The sequence below is a fragment of the Peromyscus maniculatus genome, chromosome 21, assembly GCF_049852395.1.
Source record: "Peromyscus maniculatus bairdii isolate BWxNUB_F1_BW_parent chromosome 21, HU_Pman_BW_mat_3.1, whole genome shotgun sequence".
Classification (NCBI taxonomy): Eukaryota; Metazoa; Chordata; class Mammalia; order Rodentia; family Cricetidae; genus Peromyscus; species Peromyscus maniculatus.
The window spans coordinates 10,536,065-10,552,582 of NC_134872.1; the positions used below are offsets into that span (position 1 = coordinate 10,536,065).

The 16,518-nt window shown below is 51.6% G+C and overlaps 1 protein-coding gene across 4 annotated transcripts in view; it reads left to right on the top strand.

Annotated features, from left to right (window-relative positions):
• Positions 1-16,518, top strand: part of Agpat3 (1-acylglycerol-3-phosphate O-acyltransferase 3) — an 85,725-nt gene that overhangs the window by 15,110 nt on the left and 54,097 nt on the right. For all 4 annotated transcript variants that reach the window (XM_076558505.1, XM_006989449.4, XM_042266083.2 and 1 more), the window contains exon 2: positions 10,923-10,983. The gene's annotated coding sequence lies outside the window, so the exon portion shown is untranslated. The remainder of the gene's footprint in view (positions 1-10,922; positions 10,984-16,518) is intronic.

Genomic DNA, 16,518 nt, shown 5'->3' on the forward strand with positions numbered 1-16,518 from the left:
GAGTGTAACTTCCCGTGTTTTCTGAGTGTTCTGTTGATGTGGCCTTCCCCCCACAGAAGCCACTGGGCTCTGCTCTCTTTATCTCTGCTCGGCTTTGTCTTGTATGTTTTGGGATGGAGGATTTTCCTTACTTCCCAGGCATTGTAAGATTTCTTCCTTTCCTTATTTATTTATTTTTCCCTTCTTTTTAGACAGGGTCTCTTTATGTAGTCCTGGCTGTCCCAAAACTCACTATGTAGTTGGAGGGTAGCCTCAGACTCATGACTCTCAGGTCACAAGTGCTAGCTGGCCCTTGAGGGGTCTGCCTGTCTTCACCTCTTACCCCGCCATCGCTAGTATAATAGACGTGCACCCTTCACCTACTTTCTTACGTGAGCCCTGGAGGGCTGAACTCAGGCCCTCGCTCTTGAAAGGCAAGTGCTTTTCCATTGATCTGTCTCTCCAGGCTGCTGTGTACACATTTTGAGTGAGTGTGCCTGCCAACCCCTGCACGATTTGTGTGTGATAATCGCCCCAGCTGTGTGGACGTACAAAGGGGAAGTGGACATGGAATTTCCAAGGAGGAACCCAGAGAGTGAGGAAACTACCAGTGGTGGTGGGTGAATCTATGTAAGCCCAGAGGAATTGAACAGCGACGAGCCCCTGAAGGAAGAGCACATGTAGGTATGCCCAATGAGTCAGTTGTCTGGGGGAGTCCCACCGTGGTGTCAAACTGCCTGTGGGCGACACAGAACACACATATTCCAGGGAGTTTAGTTAGGAGGGAAGCCTTCTCTCTTCAGCATGTCGTTATCAAGGCTCCCAACCCGCAGGGGACATGGCTACAGAGTGCCTCTGATTTATCTTAAACCTTGGCGTTCATCAACTCGGTGTCTGCCACAGACTCAGCAAGCAAGCTTACCATTTCAGCTGTTTTTCTCAACTGCGTTTTTGGCAGCTGAAGAAGAACGTCACACAAGCCACAATCAGCACACACCAGTGATAGTTAAATACTATTGTTTCTTAGTTTAGTTTAGATAAGGCTTAGCCCAAGCTGAACTTGATGAGATATCTCCCGCCTAAGATATCTAAGAGCTGGGGTTACAGGTGTGTGCCACTTGGGTGTTGGCATTAAGAAAAAGATTTTGAGTGTGTGTGTGTGTGTGTGTGTTGTATGCCACTTGTGTGTATGTCCAAGGAGGCCAGAAGAAGGTGTTGGATCTCCCCTGAAGCTGGAGTTACAGGTGATTATGAGCCACCTGATGTGGGTGCTCGGTACTGAGCTTAGGTGCTCTCAACCACCGAGTCAACTGTCCAATCTTGCCAACAGTACTTTTTTTTTTTCTTTGAGACAGGGTTTCCCTGTACAGCTCTGGCTGTCCTGGAACTCACTCTATAGACCAGGCTGGCATTGAACTTAGAAATCCACCTGCCTCTGCCTCCCGAGTGTCAGGATTAAATGCATGCGCCAATGTCTGACTGTGAACATGGCTCTTTAATGTGACAAATAGTGATTCAAATACAGTTCTAAAAAGATGAGTATGTAGGGTGGGGGAGCTGGTAGATGGCTCAGCTGATGATTCTAGAACCCATGTAAAGAAGTCAGGCATAAGTGGCACATGCTTGTAATTTCAGCACTGAGGAGGCAGAGACAGGTGGATCCCTGGGATCACTGACCAGCTGGACTACCTACTTAACAAGCTCTGGGATAGGGGGACCCTTTTCAAAAAAGAGGGTGGGGCTAGAGGATTGCTCAGTCGTTAAGAGCATTGCAGAAGACCAGCACCCACATGGCAGCTTAACCATCGGTAACTCCAGTTCCAGGGGATCTGAGTCCTCTTTTGACCTTTGTGGGTTCTTCTGTGCATGTGGTGGGTGCACAGACATAACACTCAGGCACACATGTGTACACACACACACACACACACACACACACACACACACACACACGAATTGCTCTTGAAGAACATCTGAGGGTATTCTCTGACCTCCACACACACACACAGGCTAAAAAAGAAAGACATTTTCCTCTTAGCATATCTGAGGTGGTATTGTGTTCCCCGAAATATTGTGTACCCTAATAAACTTATCTGGGGTCAGAGACAGAACAGCCACAATATTAAACATAGAGGATAGGCAGTGGTAGCACACGCCTTTAATCCCAGCACTTGGGAGGCAGAGCTAGGCAGAAATCCATGTGTTCAAGGATACAGCCAAGCATGGTGACTCACGCCTTTAATCCCAGAAAGCGAGCCTTTAATCCCAGGGAGTGATGGCAGATAACAGAAAGGTAAATAAGGCGTGAGGACCAGGAACTAGAGGCATTTGGCTGGTTAAGCATTTGGCTGGTTAAGCTTTTAGGTTTTGAGCAGCACAGTTTAGCTGAGAGCCATTCAGATGTAGCCCACCCCGGCTTCTGTTCATCACACTGGTACGTAAAGGATCGCACTGTCATGAGTGCTGCTGTGGTTTTCATTCATTTTCTAGTTCTGAAAGCCAGCACGCTAAGGTTTGGGGTAGCTACATCTCACAGTGAAATACCTCAATAGCGTTGTGTGTGCCAAGCCCCGTTTATTAAACTCGGCAGTGAGGGTGGGTGCCAGGCGACTGGTTGACTGTGTAGGGTGTTCATCCCTGATCTCTCCTCGGGGCCATGTTGACATGAACCCAGACTTGAAGCTGGATCATGGGTAGTGTGCCCCGACACTACCTCCCTCCTGACTCTAACCTCAATGCATGTGTATTCATCATGTGTATGAAAGTGGTGTGCACATACACACTGGGGCACCGTGTGCATGTACTGCACACTGTATGAACCCTCGCTTGGCTTCCCAGCATGGCACCCTTAGGAAGCAGTGATCTTGGCGATGGCTGCCACACTGAGAAGGCCCAGCAGCAGCAGCTCAGGACTGAGTCTGTAGGAGATGTCTAAACCGGCCATGGTTTCCAGAGGGTTCCAGGACCTTCCTCTTCTGGCCTGCTCTTTCCTGCTCTCTCCACAGGCAGCTGAAGAGAATGGTGGTCCCCCTGTTTCTGTTCTCATGGCGGCAGGGCAGGGGACACGCGTGCAGGGCACTCACCCTGCTGCAGGAACTTGGCGTGCGGGTGTTCGCTCTGCCACTGTGGCTCTGCCCTTTGCCTCCTTGGCTGTTGGTCCCGGCACGCCAGCGGGCACCAGTCTTTCCCTTGTTGCTGAGTCACGCATGCCTCAGCAGGTCCTGAGAGTAGGCAGCCTGGTGCCTGGGGGCAGCAGCAGTGGCTGCAGGTCTGTGGCTCTCTGTGTGTCTGTCCGTGGCCCTCTCCGCCCCTCACTTGCTGACCCAGGACGGTGGGTGAGGGCTGTGCTTCTGCACCCCTGGGAGTGCTGGGAGGCAGGACCTCCAGCAGTGCCCAAGCTCAGTATCCAGGCCTTCTTATCAGGGGAGGGTCTAATGAGCTGAGCTGAGAATTTCCCAGTTCAGTAGAGGTGTGGAGACGGGTCCCATACACATCTGTCACCTTGTGAAACAAAACCGAGAAGCATGTAATTATACTCACACAGGACATTTATTAGTAGTGATTCTGTTAGTTGCTCTGTCTCCCTCCACTTACGTCTACCAAAAGGCAGCAGGTGTAGCTGGGTGGCCTGCCACCTCTGGCCACTAGCATGGTATCAACAGACATTTGATGACTATTGTTACAGTAAGTTCTTTTGTACTGTGCTTCTATGCATGGAAAGGGATTTGATAGGCTGTGCCTAGGACTTAAAAATGGCACCACCAGGACTGGAGAGATGGCTCAATGGTTAAGAGCACTGACTGCTCTTCCAGAGGTACTGGGTTCAATTCCCAGCACCCACATGGCAGCTCACAACTGTCTGTAACTCCAGTTCCAGGGGACACCCATGGCAAAACACCAATGCACATAAAATAAAAATAAATAATTAAAAAAGATGGCACCTACTTCCATGTGAGAATGCTTGGGCACATTTGTGCTGGATACAGAATGGTCCCCTCCAACTTGAGATGCCCAGAAAGGGCAGAGGAGAGGGTGGTTGCCATCCCTGGCTAGGTGGTCAGGGCAGAATTCACATTCCTGCCTTCTGGGTATTGGGTGGCAGGCATTCCTGGAGACCCAATGCCTGGGAAGCCAGGTATTTGATAGCTCCACCCACTTGAGAATGAGGTTCTGAGTTCTACGAATTGGTGCCTGGTGAGGCCCACTCAAGAGGCAGCAGAGTGTCCCTTCACTGTGACGACAGGTGCCCCTTCCATGAGCATCCCTAATGTATCAGGAGCCAGCAGTGGAACATGACCCCTAGGTTACATTTGGGGCTATGCACATCTGGATGGATTACAGGAGGTAGCTGCCCAGCTCTATCTGCCATCTCTGCCCTTGGGACTCTAAGGTGGTTGGGTAACAATGTCCTCATGTAATGCCTGGGTTCCTGAGACTCAGATCAGAATGAATGCCAGGCAGCCATCACCCTGCCCAGTTTCTCCAGTCCATGTCTGCCTGCAGCCCAGAAGGTGCGGCATCTCCTTTCTGTGTGAAGTCCTGATCTGGGACATACTCGTCGTAGCACAGACACATGAAAGGCAGGAAATAAGCCTGGGCGGTGTGGCTGTGACATCAATGGTGTGTTCTTTGCTCCCTCCTAGCTGTGACGTCCACCTCGGAGCTGTGCTCTAACCTCTCAAGGGCAGTTGTGGTCCAGGCCCTCTGAGGCATGCAGCAAGCAATCTCGGCCCAGAGCCTCAGCTTCTTCTTCCATAGCCCTGGGATCCCCAGCCAGGCATCCTGTGGCTGAGCCCTGGGTAGGGGGTCCTAGTGCCTGTGCTGCTGAAAAGCGCGTACCCCATCTAAGTTAGCAGCTAGAACCCAGCAGGCATGGGCTTGTTCCTGTTTTCAACTCAGCTGAGCTTGGCAGTCCCAAATCCACACAGAGCTGGGGCCAAGTCACATGTCCATCCCAGGCTCCTGGTACATTCCCTCGGTTCCTCTGGCCTGGCTCCCCCAGTACAACTCCTCCCTGCGTCCCATGCCCTAGAGAGATCTGGAAGTGAGGCATTGGGTAATGCTTTTCAGTGAAAAGGCTTCTGGTGACCAACTCTGTGTCAGGACACTAAACTTCACTTTCTGCTCAGTGGAGCATGTCCGTGTAATTGTAGCAAGCTGTGGCCATTAGCTCCTGGCCTGCTGGGGCCTAGCTTACCTGGCTCACTGCTTGGGGACCTTTTCCTGGCACAGCCTATTTTCCCAGTGGTACAGGGAGGTCTTGTGCTGGTCGCAGAGGGACAGAGAGCTGTGGTTTGTCCTTGAGTCGGGGATCTGGATAATTTGTAACTTGTTTTTCCTCAGCCCTCCTTGTCCTCCATCACCACAGATGTTTGAGAATTGACAGTCGGGTGTTAGCTTTCCTTCCAAAACAGAGACCTCCTTTCCCTGAAAATGCTCCGGGTGGGTTTTGCTCTCGAAGCCTCCTTGCTAGCTTCTTCCTGCCCGTGGCTCTGGAGGACTTGCAGCAGACTGATTCAGGAGCCTGAGGTTCTTCCTGTCTGCCCTGTCCAGCTGCCGGTCTCAGCTCCAGACAGAAGGGGCCTGGCAAAACCGCCAGGTGCCAGGATTGAGCCTCGCTAGACACACTCAAAAATCAGGCCTGAGAGTGTTTCTGTGACATTTGGAGAAGATCAAATGTGGGTTGGCTGCTTGGTGGTGTGAGGGGTGAGCCGTTTGGACCTCCCCTTCCACCTGCTCACTGAACTGTGGCTGTGAGCAGTGTGCTGGGACGAGAGCCAAGCCAGGTACAAGGGTGTCCAGTAGCACAGGGTCTGAAAGGAGCCCTCCGAGGGCTCAGGAAAGAAGGTACATGTGTGTGAGCACACAAGACATTTGGCAAAATGCTAAATTTAGTCTGGATACTCATACCTAGCTGTTTGTGACTGTAGCTTCAACTCTTCGGAGTTTTCGTTAAGAACGCTGGAGAGCCAAGTGTATTGGCTTACACCTGTAACCCCAGGATCTGGAAGGCTGAACCAGGAAGATGGTGAAGCCAAGGCCAGCCTTGGCTACATGGCTACATAGCAAGTTTGAGGCCAGCCTAGTCTACCTGAGAGAAACTGTCTCAGAAGACTAGGGGCTGCCAGGATGACTCGGCCTTGCAAGTGTGAGGACCTGATTTTATCTCCAGCACCCACTTAGAAAAGCAGGTGTGGAAGTGCATGCTTGTGACCCCAGCACTGGGGGATGGGGAAGGAAGAAACAGGAGGACCCCTGGGCCCTCTGACCAGCCTGTCTAACTTAGCAGTGAGCTCCCAGTCAGTGAGAGACCATGTCTCAAAGGAAGTGGATGGTATATTTACACACACACACACACACACACACACACACACACACACACACACACAGTTAGAGAAGAAAGTATTCAACACTTTAGCCCTCCTGGGGAGGCGTTTCTGTAGCGTGTGTTTCCTTGAACGTGTTCTGTCTTTGTCGCGGCTGCGGCGGTGTTGAACTGACTCAGCTCTGTGAACTGCAGAGTGTCCTCGGCTTGCTATTCACCCAGCACCTTACTGACTTACAGACCTATTTGTGGGTTATTTCAATCCTCCCGTTTCAGTATCATGAGTGCCTGGGGCACAAGTGGGCACTGTCATACCTGGCTTGGTTTGTGTCGTGTATATGTTTTTTTTTTTTTTTAACCAAGTTCAGGAAGTTATCTTCTATCCTTCCTTTGTCCAAAAGATTTTAACTCATCATAGTGGTGGTGATGGTGGTGCCGGTGATAGTGATGGTGATGATGATTTTCAGGATGGGACACCACAAACTCTCATGTCATCCTTGCGCAGTGGCCTTGCTGGTCTCCATGCATTTCTAACCTTAGTGCATGTACTGCTGCAGTCAGCATTCATTTTGGTTTTAAAACCATGTTCGTAAGTGGATGTTAACAACTTAACGATTCAGGCTGTCTCCCTTTGATTTATTGACTAATATTAGGCACTCGGGCTCTCCCATGGAGACCTCGCTTAGCCAAGCTCTTTGATGAGTCAGTCACTCACTGATTCTTCCTGGGGCTCTGTGTATGGGTGCCCGTGACATGTGAGAGATTGTCTGGTAATGACTCTTTCTCTCTCTCCCTTTTATTTTTTTATTCTTTAACTAATGAGAAGATTAACCTAGCCTCAAATGTGTTGGGCAGGGAACAGGCATCTCCTACTTCTGTTTTTCTTTTTCTCTTCATGTCTTGAGAGAGTTTGAGAGAGCCGGAATTCTGCTTTGGATGTTTGTAAGATCTCTCTGGGGGCTCTCTGAGCTTGGGTGACTTTTTCTTTTGAGGGTTGGATGTTTGACTCCCCACTTGGTTTTCTGTTTTTTTAAGTAGATTAGCATCCACTACTGTGATTTCTTTTTGAGCCTTAAATTCTTTTATTAGATTGATTTTATTTTATGTGTGTGAGTGTTTGCCTACACACGTGTATGTGCACCTTGTGTATACCTATGGATGGCTGTGAGTCACCAAGTGGGTGCTGGAAACTAAATATGGGTCCTCTGCAAGAACAGAGGTGCTCTTAACCATGAGACGTCTCTCCAGCCCCCTTCTTTTTGTGTGTGTGGGGGAAGGTGGAGTAGAGTATCTCTAAGTAGCTTAGGCTGGTCTAGAACTCCCTATATAGCCCAGGCTGGCCTGTGTTCCATCATACCCAAATATACCAGTCCTCAGTCCTTGGTGCACGTATGAGGTACCAGACGACAGCTTGGTGAGGAGCCATTAGGTTAGGTGTCAGTCGTTTTATGGAGTCCAGGTAAGGGACTGACACCCTTTCCTTAGTCTGATATGTCCAGTAAGTTCTTGGGCCTGGTTTCCTGATAGGATTTTAATGTATCCTTGTGCCCCGCCCCCCTCGCAGTCTCAATTCACCTCACTGACTTAGAGGGTGGCACTCTTTCTGCTCTTAGAAATAAGTGACTTTTCAGTCTGCTGGATTGGTGGCCCCTGGGTACAGTTTCTGTGTTCACCAGGGACTGTGAGTGATCATCTGCCCTCAAAGTGGAGTCAGAGTTCCTTGTGAAGTGGTGTCTCCTGGGCCAGGCACAGCCTGGAAGACCACTGTCTATACAGTCTTGAGTCACACAGCACATGGGGAGAGAGGTTTTTCAGTTTAAACTTGTCCCCCTCCCTTCCTTTTTTTTTTTTTTTTTTTTTTTTTTTTTTTTTTTTTTTTTTTTTTTGGTTTTTCAAGACAGGGTTTCTCTGGGTAGCTTTGCGCCTTTCCTGGGACTCACTTGGTAGCCCAGGCTGGCCTCGAACTCACAGAGATCCGCCTGCCTCTGCCTCCGGAGTGCTGGGATTAAAGGCGTGCGCCACCACCGCCCGGCCCCTTCCTTTTTTTAAATAGTCAGTAACCCTGACTCTCCTGGCACTCCCTACGTGGACCGGGCTGGCCTCACAGAGATCCACCTGCCTCTGCCTCTGCTGGGATTCAAGGTATTCAACCATCCATGGCTTGACAAAAGCTTACCCAGAGCTACAGGTAGATGGTGTGTGTGTGTGTGTGTGTGTGTGTGTGTGTGTGTGTGTTAATTTTTCTCTTTCCTTTCCTTTCTCCCTTCCTCCTGTGGTACTAGGGATTCAATCCCAGGCCTCGTGTCCCACAGCGCTCTCCCCACTGAGCTACACACCAGCCCTTTTACAAAATTTTTGGGTGACTATCTACTTTTTTTTTTTCCTGTTTGTAGTTTATTTGCTCTGTCCCCTACAATGATGGCAGTCTTACTTATCAAAGAGACAAAAATGGCCGTTGCTTATTGTCTGCGACGATCCAAGTGTCTGAGAGCCCCTGTCCATAATCAGGCCCCTCTTCTAACTCACATGTTGCTGTGCAGCTCGTTCTCGATTATTTTTATCATTTCATCCTTTCTGTTATTCGTCTTTCGGCAGGAGACCAGCTCTTGCTCTGTTGCCCTGGCCGGCCCCTCACTCCTGCGCTCAGGTGACCCCAGGAAGCCTCTGCCTCCCAAGGCCTGAGGCCACAGGGCATCCCTGTGCTCAGTTTCCCCTTTTCTTTTTTATGCACTTTTTATTTTAGTTTAGTTTTTGGTTTGTTTTACGGAGCTGGGGTTTGAATGGCATATGCCTGGGCTTGTATGTAAGGACCTGAACTTCCGTCCCTAGAGCCCACAGAAAATTGCTGGATAAGTGATATAGCTAGAATGAAGGCTTTGGGGAGACAGAAATAACAGGGTCCTCGGAACTCTCTGGCATCCAGACTGGCTCTACCGGTCAGTTTCCAAACTCGGGAGAGACCTCATCTCAAAGGAGGTGGGTGGCATTTCTTGTCCTTTTTTTTTTTTCCTGTTTGTTTTCTGAGACAGGGTGTCACTATATAGCCTTGGCTGGCCTGGATCATGCTCTGTAGACCAGACTGGTCTTGAATGAATAGAGATCCATGTGCCTCTGCCTCCCAAGTAGTGATGTTAAGGTGTGCACTACCTTCAACTGTTTTAAGTTTATTTTGTTATATATATAGTATGTGCGTGTGTTCTGCCTGCGTGCATGTTTGTATACCATGTGTCTCGTGCTTGCAGGGGCTGGAGGAGGATACTGAGTTCTTAAAACTAGAGTTACAAATGATTGTGAGCTGCTTGGAACTGAACTGTGCAGAAGAGATAACGTATTCAAAGACACGATGCTTTGTGAAAGTAAGCCAGGCAAAGAACAGAGCATCAGTGGGACTGTATCAAGTGGAAAAGAACATGAAATTGATTGCCACGGAAAGGTCTCGTGTGGTGGGAAAAAGTAAGGCCTTGGATTTTTCCAAATTGATGAAAATTTAAATCCGAGAAACTCAGCCAACCGTGAAGAAGCACAGAGATCCGCAGGGCCGCTTCCCCGGTGAGCTGCTGGAGCTGTGCAGCACCTGGGAGCCGACCACTGGCCTCTCCTTACTGCAGAGGGGCAGAACTCATGCTGGGATGGACTTCTCAGGAGTATGCGGACCACGGATAATGTGGGGGCAGCTTAAAAATACTGGAAGGTAGCCAGGCAGGGTGGCACACACCTCTGAGCCCAGCCCCAGGGAGGCTGAGGCAGGATGATCATGAGTTTGAGGCCTGTTCCCTTCTAATGAGGACACCAAGACTGGAGCCCCTGTCACCCTCAAAGGCACTGTCTGCCCTGTCATGTGGGGTGGGGCCCGGCACAGACGGTCACTCTGCAGCACCCGCCTAGTGGAATGGTCTTCAGCCTGAAAAGTCAGCAAGGTTGCAGTGACTGACGGCAGTGGAGGAGGAGGAGGGCTGCCCCCAAAAGACAGTAGTATGTGGTTCCACTTGCATGGAGTTGCTGGAGTCTCCTGTGTGCAGAGGCGGAGAGCAGCATGGGTGCTGAGGCTGGGGTGCTAGTTTGTGGTGGGGTCAGAGTATCCCTTTGGGAAGATGAGAAAGCTCGGTGGGTGGACAGTACCGGCCATGCACATGTGCTTAATGTGCCCCAAATGTGATCAAGATGGTCAGTCGTGGCTATGCGGATTTCGCCACAGTTTAAAATGAAGGTTTCAGAGTGCCGATCGCTGAAGGCTGTTACGTGGTGTGGCCGGGCTGACGGGAGTCAGAGGAGCCCAGTGCTGTGGAGTGAGTGGGGAGGGTCATCACGCACAAGAGGTGGGCAGTGGCGCTGGGTAGGGCAGCCTTTAGGGCAGAGAGAGGCTGCTCTGTTGTTTGGGGCAGATGCCGCCCACCTCCACTGCTTAGGGGACTTCAGGTTTCTGTAGTGGTCTCCAGTGTCTGGAACGTGTCTGCTGGCTGTCTCTGTTCAGGAGTCATCTGCTGGCCTCCTGCTATGCAGTGGGAATTAGTGGTCTGAATTCCTGAAGTTTCTGCATAGCTCTTGATTTTCCTGCTTTGAGGGAAATGGCGTCTCCTAAGTCCTGTATGCCACATTCACAACCTTGTCTTTCTCTTCTTAGCCCCTGCAGAACGGACACCCTTGAGGACAGCCATCACCTGGCCCTGCTACCCTGTGCCTTGGTAAGTGAAGAGAGTGCAGTGGATTTCATGGTTCGTGCCTGCATGTCTGTCTGTGTGCGTTCTGGGCACAGCCTGGGTGTAGGTCCCCTGGGTGACATGGTCAGCTCCAGTTAGAGGAAGACCATCAGTCTTGGACCCCAGAGTGCCCACCCAGTTTAGATAGGGCTAGAGGGACTGCTGGAGGCCTGGGCATGGCCAGGCATGGCCAGGCCTTAACATGCCTGCCGATTTTCTTAAAGGGCCTGTGCTTTAATGCTCTCTGAGGTCAGAAGGCTGTCTACAGCTGGGTATCACTTGTCTGAGGATGAAGCTATAAAGGGATGGTGAACTAGGATGCTGGGCTGAGGTGGTGGCCAGGACATAGCTCTTGCATGGCATCCCCTCTGCATAATGGCTCCAGAAGCCCACCGGTCTCCTTGAGACCAGCTGACAGCCACCTAGCCAGGACCTGAAAGCATATGGCTCTGGGGTCAGAGTTGCTTTCTGGCAGGTGTGTCTCCTTCCGGAGGCCACAGAGGCTGGTGTTGGTGGAAAACTGGACTCATTAGCTGGGTCAGTCGGACAGTGGGTTCTGTGTCACCAGGCCTGAGAACTGAGCCTAGCACTCTGTGTGACTGCAGGGCATCTCTCCCTGTTCCTGTGCCCTCTTCCTTTGGAGTTTCATATCAGCCCCTGGCCTGTTAATGAAAGAGCTTGAGCCACAGATTCATCCTCAGTGGTCAAACCTGGATCAGGTGGCCTCCTGCTTTTCCTCCATAACCCAGAAGGTAGCTTCAGAGTGGGTGCTGTCTGTCTGTGCAGTGGATCCCTGCAGTGGGTGCTGTCTGTGCAGTGGATCCCCACAGAGTGGGTGCTGTCTGTGCAGTGGATCCCCGCAGAGTGGGTGCTGTGTGTGCAGTGGATCCCCGCAGAGTGGGTGCTGTGTGTGCAGTGGATCCCCGCAGAGTGGGTGCTGTGTGTGCAGTGGATCCCCGCAGAGTGGGTGCTGTGTGTGCAGTGGATCCCCGCAGAGTGGGTGCTGTCTGTGCAGCGGATCCCTGCAGAGTGTGTGCTGTCTGTGCAGTGGATCCCCACAGAGTGGGTACTGTCTGTCTGTGCAGTGGATCCCCGCAGAGTGGGTGCTATGTGTGCAGCGGATCCCCACAGAGTGGGTGCTGTGTGTGCAGTGGATCCCTGCAGAGTGGGTGCTGTGTGTGCAGCAGATCCCCGCAGAGTGGGTGCTGTGTGTGCAGTGGATCCCCGCAGAGTGGGTGCTGTGTGTGCAGCAGATCCCCGCAGAGTGGGTGCTGTGTGTGCAGCAGATCCCCGCAGAGTGGGTGCTGTGTGTGCAGCAGATCCCCGCAGAGTGGGTGCTGTGTGTGCAGTGGATCCCCGCAGAGTGGGTGCTGTGTGTGCAGTGGATCCCCGCAGAGTGGGTGCTGTGTGTGCAGTGGATCCCCGCAGAGTGGGTGCTGTGTGTGCAGTGGATCCCCGCAGAGTGTGTGCTGTCTGTGCAGTGGATCCCCGCAGAGTGTGTGCTGTGTGTGCAGTGGATCCCTGCAGAGTGGGTGCTGTCTGTGCAGTGGATCCCCACAGAGTGGGTGCTGTGTGTGCCGTGGATCCCCACAGAGTGGGTGCTGTGTGTGTGCAGTGGATCCCCGCAGAGTGGGTGCTGTGTGTGCAGTGGATCCCCGCAGAGTGGGTGCTGTGTGTGCAGTGGATCCCCGCAGAGTGGGTGCTGTGTGTGCAGTGGATCCCTGCAGAGTGGGTGCTGTCTGTGCAGCGGATCCCTTGCAAGTTCATGGTTTAGGTCAGGGTCCCAGTTCTTGGCAGGCAGTGGGCAGGTAGTTTAACTTTCTGGGCCCAGTTGTGGCCAAGAGTACGCTGAGACCCACTCTTTTCTTTTCAATGACAACAATGAACACATTGGACTACGTAGAGCTGGGTCTTTGTGAGAATACATACCTGTTACCCCAGTACGTGGGAGACTGTGGCAGGAGCATCATGGGTAGCCTGTGTGGGCTACAGGGTGAGACCCTGGTGTAAGCCCTCCTTCCCCCAAAACATAGTTAGGATTATTGCAACCAAATTCTAGTTTCATACCTTTTCTGTGTATAATTATGACTTTCTGAAAATAAATTCTAACCTCTCCTTTGTCCCCAAATTGAATAGCTGATCAGATAGGTGCCCTTAGTAGCTCTGACTGACTGGCACTCTGGGAAGCCCCTGTCTAGGTTCACACACACTCTCTCTCTCTCTCTCTTGCTGTTTCTGCGAAGTAAATACTTTGCTTATGCAGAGCCACATTGTTGTGGACCAGTATGTCTCATCAAAGACATATAGAGGTCCTAGTCAGGCCCCATGCAGGCCTGTTGTGTGTGGGGCTGCAGGCTGCCCAGATGGGCCCATGCAGGTGGCGTGACCCTTCTGAGTCTGGGCAGGGCAGAGTCTGGCAGAGCTATATGGAAAGTAAGTTGTGAGAGACACCGGGTGCACCTCACGACATGGGGACAGGGGCTCTGGTTCTGTCACATCTGAGGGCTGGGAAATGAGTTGGGAGAAGAGCCTCAGGGTGGGGACATTGCTGGCTCTGAGAGAGCTAGAGTGGTCCCCAGGTTGGACCTATAGTGCTGTATCGGGGTTTGCTCGGTGTCCCATGCACTGATGCCCAGCTCTCAGTAAGAGGCAGGACAGGAACAGCTCACGGGTGGACCTGGGCCTCAGTCCATCCCCACTATCCATCGCCAGTACTGAAACCTATGGCAACACATTTGTTTCCTACAACAACCGGCATCCCTTGAAAGCTGTTCAAGGGCCAGCGACATCTCATCAGTGAGTCAAGGCTCTTCCTGTCAAGCCTGGTGACCTGAGTCTAATCACAGGAAACTACATGGCGGAAGGAAAGAATTGACTCCTGCAAGTTGTCCTTTGACCTCCGCATGCGTGCTAGGGCACGTAACACCCCAACATAATTAAATGTAAAATAAAGAATTAAATAAATAAAGCTGCTCAAATAGCTAGTAAACACCTGAAAAGGTGTATGCTCCAGGGACACAGCCCGGTATGGGGTGCCGGAGAGCCTTGGGGTGGGAGGAAGTTCTATGAAGGTCTGGGCCTCAGCGAGACTCTCCAGGGAGTACAGGAGCCCTTACCTAACAGAAGAAAATAATTGGCCGAAGGGGATTTGGTGCCAGCCGAATTGGCAGTTGGGAGAAGGTGGGGGATGGAATGTGTGTGGTCACCCAGGGACACGGAGGACTCCCGGAAGTGCAGCCTGTCCTGAGCAGAGCCCCTCTGAGTCTACACCAGGCAGGGCTACTTCCCAGCAAGGCCTAAACATCAAGCTCAGGTTGTTTCCAGCCAGGGTGGGAAGGGGGCAGAAATCTCCAGGGGAGCAGAGCTTTCCAGAAGGGCTTTTCACTGTGTCACTTGGTGCAGGAGGGCATGGTCCTCACTCGGGTCCTTTAAGTGCTGCAGCCCAGGTGGGTTTCCCTGGTGACAGAGGTTGCAGGAAGCCAGCAGGTGCTGGGTGGGGTGGGTGCTGGAGACCCAGTGTTCCCTCCAGAAGCAGGAAAGGGGAGTTCGGTGAAGACTGGCTCGCCCCCACTCCCCTCCCCCACCCACTGTGTCTTGTTGTGCTGAGCAGGGATCATCTTTGTGTTCCCAAGGGTGGTGTGAAGGGAGAGCAAAGGGTGGCGCTGCCCTGCCAGGCTGTCTAGTAACTGCAGACAACCTGCAAGGGAAGCGCTTTTCTTGAAAGAAGAGATGAGTCTTATCAGTGCTGGCTGGGTGGGAAGACTGTCGCCATGCAGACACAAAAGGTAGGAGCCTGATGTGTAAGCGAGCTAACTTTCTTCTCAACACTTAAATTTTAATTATAGAAGTAGCATATGCTTGTAAAAATTGAACCAGAACCAAATATAATAAATAAAGCTATGTTCCTTACTCCATCTAGAATCTCATTCTTCTGGGAGGATCCACAAACCCAGAGCGGTTTGTAATTAATCTTCCAGAACTCATAAAAAGCTCCTAGGAACATCCAAACAGGCTAGAGCTGTGCTGATGGGGCACTTACCCAGTGTGTGTGGTCCGAAGCCCTGGGCTTGATCCTCAGTACTGCATAAAGCAGGCATGAAGGCCATACCTGTAATCACAGCTCTCAGGACACAGAGGGAGGGTCAGGAGTTCCAGGCTTCCTCTGTTACATGTCAAGTTTGAGAACAGCCTGGACTTGGACTAGGTTGTACCTTGTTTCAAACAAGCAAACAAAATTAAGACAAATAAACAAACAAACCAGGAAGCACAGTTTCCAACCAAAGCGGTGTGGGGTTGCCGCCACAGCTGGATCTTAACTTTCAGTTTGCATAGACCCACCTCCTTTAAAAAGGCCTTCTTGTTCACTAATGTCCTAGAGTGTGTGTTGTTTATATGCACATATTCTCACTTCCACCTTCTCCTGTGAGCACACTCATGCACATGCTTGTGTGTTACAGGCCTGCCTCTGTGATGGCTTTGGAGCAGTTAACTGGAATGGGCTCTTGACCCAGGCCTGTGTTTAGAAAGCAAGGTAGAGCCGATGCACTGATCTTCCCGTGAAGGCCAGCTGGGGCCGGAAGCCACCTGTCCCGATGACTTGGCAGACCTGGCCCTCACAGCCCTGCAGGCTGCCCCCGTAGGCTGACTCCGTGGAAGTGAACTTTGCCTCCCCTCTCTGCATCTGTTCTGCCAGCTGGTGCTGTTTGTACGTCTCTAGGGTGACAAGTGACTCCAGGAGGAGAGTGGCCTGGCTGTGGACTCCTTCCCACTGAGGACTACTGTTATCTGCACTGTGCTCCCGTGGGTAGAGCACAGGTAAAGGACTGCATGTACACACCTTTCTGGTGTTTATGACCCGTGTGGATAGTGTCCATCAGCAAGACCTCCGGCAGCCCTCTGCAGGCTACACCAGATGCACCCGGCCTCCATCTGCTGTGTTTGGCCACATGGTTGCTCTGATTGAGTGTCCTGGGTCTTGTCTCATGGTCACCATCTGCTAGGCTCTGCCCGATCACATAGTAAAGTAAGTGAGTCATGTAAATCAGTAGGATGACGCTGCGTCTGAACCTGGGCTCTACCTAGCTAGGTTGGGCCACATTTGTATGGAGTGGGGCCCTGGGTGAACAAACTATGGAAGGTGACATCTGTGATGTGTCCTGGTCATCCTCATTGGCACAGGCCTTGCCTTTCCCCTGATCACTCTGTGTGGGCTGAAATCAGGAGGTGAATTCACAGGATCACAGGGAAGTGGAGAAGTGTATGGCCTCCAACACGGGCTGTAAGGCTGGGCATGTGGCCACAGAAGAGAAGACATTAGCCTGTGAGTCCACACTGCGTCTCTCTACACTTCACTACCTTCCTTGTCTTTCTGGAGGGAAGACAATTGTTCCTTATGAGGAATGCTAGCTGCTGGTTGGTCCCCAGGAGAGGCTGGGGGCTGTGTGGAATCCAGAGGAGATGGGTTGTATGCCTGGAGAGCATGGCTCTCCACACCGAAGCCTTACACTGGTCTTGAGAGCA